The sequence below is a fragment of the Mercenaria mercenaria genome, chromosome 16 (assembly GCF_021730395.1).
Source record: "Mercenaria mercenaria strain notata chromosome 16, MADL_Memer_1, whole genome shotgun sequence".
NCBI classification, from domain to species: Eukaryota; Metazoa; Mollusca; class Bivalvia; order Venerida; family Veneridae; genus Mercenaria; species Mercenaria mercenaria.
This window is the reverse complement of record NC_069376.1, coordinates 8506680-8511729: the sequence shown is the minus strand read 5'-3', so window position 1 is coordinate 8511729 and position 5050 is coordinate 8506680. Positions and strand designations below refer to the sequence as shown.

The 5050-nt window shown below is 34.7% G+C and overlaps 1 long non-coding RNA gene across 1 annotated transcript; it reads right to left on the bottom strand.

The window, feature by feature from the left end:
* Positions 1-381: 381 nt before the first annotated feature.
* LOC123540689 (uncharacterized) lies at positions 382-4662 on the bottom strand. Its single transcript, XR_008367656.1, has 5 exons — positions 3917-4662; positions 3514-3636; positions 3043-3169; positions 2390-2546; positions 382-560 (listed from the first exon to the last, which is right to left on the bottom strand). It is a non-coding gene; the product is annotated as an uncharacterized LOC123540689 (long non-coding RNA).
* Between the last annotated feature and the right edge of the window lie 388 nt (positions 4663-5050).

Here is a 5050-nt window from a genome sequence, read left to right as displayed (position 1 = left end):
ATTATCAAAACTCATTTTGCTTACTGCCAACATAAAATATTACTTAATAATCATTTTAATCAAGTCTAAGAAAATTGGCGGCCATCTTGTCGGCCATTTTGAATTTCAGACGCCATGTTGATTTTGACGCTGGGGTCTCGATCAATAATTTAGCGTATGGTTTTAAACAATCAACATGCAAAGTGATTTGCTTGTAGAATAATCTGAACGATTTTTTGTATTATCACTCTAACTAAATCCTAAAAGCTAACCACGAGCACTTCGTGCTCTTGTTAGCTAACAGAAAATTTTTACTCATTTTTTTTTCCTTAAACTGTATCTTTTGTAAATAACTGTATCTGATTTTATCACTGTTTTTTTTTTAACACAAACGTCTCTGTTAATTTAATCTGTTTGTTTTTAAACTGTTCTTTTTCTCATTTTTCTTCCTCTTCTTCTATCCACCTTTGACTGTACTTGCGCTGTCGTCTGTTCAAACATGCTTGTTTCTGGACTGCCATCGCTGTGTTCTTTCCTAATGATTGTCGTCATCCTCATTGCTAAGTATTTCCTTCCACATTCTAGAATACATATTTATCTTCTGTAAGTGAAGTTCATACAACGGAGATATTTCAGATTCATTTCTTTCCAAAGCAATTATTTTGCACAAAATTACTGTCTGTTTGTAAAGAGGTTAAAGGTAAAGTATGGAAGGGGTACTGACATTCTTTATTTTGATGGAATTAAATTATATCAGATACATACATCGGTTACTGAGATATGACCTTACACACAAAACTTAAAAAAAAGTGAGGCGGCAGCTTGTAAGTAGAATAGGTCAGAAGTCGACCTAACAATCTATCTAATTTCAGTCATTCTATAAAGAGGCCAGATATTTCAGACAGTTTTCGGTAATTTTTTGTTTAAAAGATGTCAAGTTGTTCATTAAGTTTGCATTGCACGGTGAATGTATATCCGTGAAATTTCACTGCCCGACGCTTTAAAGGGTTTGTGTTCGTTCTTCAGTATGTCTTCTTCTACCATCTAAAGCGGAATTCTACTTCCGGCAAATCAAAGGACTCAGTTAGGCAAATGGTTTCTGCATGCTTGGTAGAGAACCTCCACACCATGGCACATACAAAACATCTACATCTAAGCTCTAGGCCTAAACGCTTTAGAAAGAATATTTTTAAGTTTTTTCTTTATAAATGGCCAATGTTGACCCAAGTGGTATAATTAAAAGTATTTGGTAGACGACTGTCGGACAATGCTGCATACCAAATATACAAATTTGGGTCCTGCAGCTCCAGATAAAAAGATTTTTTAAGTTTCCTTCCATACACAAGTGACCCCAGGACCGGGTCAGTTTTAACCCCAGATGCATAATTTACACAAATTTGCTAGAGGACCAGTAAACAAAGCTACAGTCAACAGATAATTTCACAACCTTGCCAACTGAATGAATATGAAAGTCGTAAAAGTTATGAAATCTGCACATTGCATACCAGGTCATCACAGTGGACAAGTGTGTGAAGTTTACAATATAAGTTATTTATAGTAACAACTAAGGGAAGTTAATCTAAAAAAATCAAAAAAAAATTCTAAGTCCACACAAAAATCTTTACTGGATAAAGATAGGTCAAAATACACCTCAAAATTAGATGTAACATGCATGTTGTATAACATAAAAGTGGTCTCGATTTTTTCCCTACGACTAGTAATGAAAAAGTTACAATATAAGCTATTTATAGTAACAACAACGGGAAGTAATTCTAAAGAAGAGACCTGCGCATGGCACTCCGTCTCATGATGGTGTACAATTGTGCCAAGTTACATCAAAATCCCTCCATGTATGAAGAAGAAATGCTCCGGACAATTTTTTATTCTTGTATCCTTTGACCTCTAAGTGTGACCTTGACCTTAGACCTTGGACCTGGTTCTCGTGCATGACACTCCGTCCAATGATGGTGAACAATTGTGCCAAGTTACCAAGTTACATAAAAATCCCTCCATGCATGAAGAAGATATGCTCCGAACAGTCATATCTGAATTTGACTTTTGACCTCTAAGTGTGACCTTGACTTCAAACCTAGGGACCTGGTTCTTTCACTCCGTTTCATGATGGTGAACAATCGTTCCAAGTTTCATCATAAACCCTCTATGCACGAAGACGATATGCTCCGGACAAAGTCTGTGGACGTCCCCTCCCAAAATTCTTTAAATAATGTTGACAGATGAGAATAAAAAAATGTCCAGACCAATTTGTTTCATTAACATTAACAGAATGGTATAGATAGAGATGGACGAACGGACGTATAACGTACGACAGACGATGGGTGATCACAATAGCTATCTCCGAGCACTTTGTGCTCAGGTGAGCTCAAATATTGTCTAAATTTATCGAGCTTACCGTGTGCCATACATTCAAGTAGAAAAATATCAATAGGCTTTCTGGTCACTCGTTTCATTGCTTTACATCATGATGGCGGATACATGGGAACCAGTGCCAGATGGCGGAAACATGGGAACCAGCGCCAGAAACGTTTTCTGTGTAACATATTCCACACCTACAAAATTGAACAGCAGACGTTAAAAATAATCATTGGCAATGATCGCTCTAAATGTATAACTCATACTAGTGTTCGTTTGTTATAGTATACTGTACTATATTGAAAATGTGTAAATGTGTTAAATATACCCAGGGTTTGTCGGTACTTAACAAAACTACCCCATATGTCAGTGACTGAGGAGCGGATGGCGTCAGGCCTACTCGAACAAGAAATGTTAACAGCATAAATGTTTAGCATATATAATCACCAAGTAAACTACTTGTCTAAATACGTCTTCACAAATGACAGCATAAATTGAATTTTAAACAGGATAATAATTATCACATGCAACTATGTTGGATTAAGAAGAAATAAACAATTAAATTTGCTCTCCCGTCAAGTCAAAATTACCTACAGTTGAACAGATGTAGCTTACGTTTCTAAAAGATACAGAACATTTTCCCAAAGCAAGGAGGAAGCCATCAAGTTAAAAAAAATGTTTCAAAACATTTACCTGTCAGCTCCCTGTATTTCATTCACCAAAATCTAGCCTCGCTTTCATATCATGTATTCACCAAAACCAAGCCTCGCTTTCATATCCTGTATTCACGAAAACCTAGCCTCGCTTTCATATTCTGTAACTATTCCAAAGAAGAACATTCTCATACCAACATGACTTCAGTTACTACGAAGTACAGCAAGTTGAAATTCCACAAATAAAATGTTAACAAATATACTTTTATGAATGTGTGGCAACTAACGTCGAAAAGTGGTAAATAACTTTAGAAAAAAAGTAGCAAGAAGAAGTGTAGAAACAAAACTATGTATGAATGTGAATGTATTTATCCCATTTCACTATTAGTACGTCTGCTATATTTGGAACACTGCATGAACGCACAAAACGCTAACATAATAATAGAATTTAAAAAAAAATGAAAGAAGTCCTTACATATCTTTAATTTATCTTAACTTTAAAAAAATTTACCTTTCATATTTAGGAGTGTTCCAAATTTCTGGAAAGTGTGCCACATTGGGAGGTGTTTGCCAATCCATTCACGTCTGCTTTCTGCGTTTCTGCGGAGCCAAACCTCACTTCAATATTCTATAACTAATTATTAGACAATAAAACAATTTCTGTTACCATGGTCACTGTACTACATTTATCATTCCTCAAAACAAGGTATCTAATTCATATTTTTCTCATGTGCCATTTAGTAGTAACCATACTTTATTCGCAAAATAAACCTAAGATACGTTTGAATAATCGTCTACACATTCACTTAGCTTGACTAAACTGTTTCTCAAAACGGTAATTAACTTAAATGAAAATATTCCATAAACTGTACGGCCAGTAATTTCGATGAAAAAGTTAACAAAAATTAAGTTACCTTTTTAAAAGTAAATGGTGTCTCTGGAAATTACGCCATCATATATGGTGTCTACCAAGAGTTACACGTCTGCTGTCCGTCCATTCCTTGAAACCTAGCCTCACTTTCATGTTCTGTAACTAAATATTACAAAGAAAAATGTTCTGCTGCTCATTTACTACAAAACTATTGTAGTTATTCATTAAAGTTGTTTTCAAGTGTAATATTTTCCTCTTATTTTTGTTCACATAATAGGAACCACAATAATTCGCTTGCAGAATGCCACAAAGATAATTTAGTTTGAATACGCCCCCAGTCTAGACGTTCCCTCGTCTCGGCTAAACTGATTTTCCAAAAAAAAAAAATAACAGAAAAAGTTATCAAAGATAGATCTCAGGTGATCTTGTCTGAATTAATGAAATATACGCCACCTACTTATTTTATCTATCTGAATTAAGACTTCATACCTGTATTTAAGTGTTCCAAGTCTTTCGAAGATTCTCCATTTTGGAACACTTCCGTCAAGTCCATCACGTTTGCCTTCTATTTTTAATCCACTGAGCCTCGCTTTCGTATTCTGTAACTGTTAGAAAAAAAAACAACAAATTCACCTATATAAAACAATAACAGTTACGATGGCACTTCAGTTATTTCTGAAAAAAAAACATGGTTTCTAACTCATAATTTTCTTATACGTATAACAAAGTAGCAAAACACTTGATTCGCAAAGTGCCACTTACAACATGTAGACGCGTTTAAATATGGTCCGTACACTTCTTTACTAAACTATATGAAAATGTTTGAAAACTTCCCTTAACTGTAGGACTGTCGTCTGTTTATCTAAATGAAGAAATAATCGATTGGTAAAATTACCTTTATGTAAAAATGACTAAGGTCTCTGGAAAACACGCTATTCTGGACGGTGTCTACCAAGTGTAACACGTCTGCTGTCTGTCTCCTAGCCTCAGTTTCGCATTCTATACCGGAAGACGATGTTCTCCAGTTATAACCATATTCCATTTCCGTCAAAAATACTAGAAATCATAGAAATAAACACAAAATACAACATTCAATATTATCTTATTTGTATAGATAAACAGTACCATAAACTGTAAATAAATTACATGTATATAAAAGTAAATGGAATATACAAAC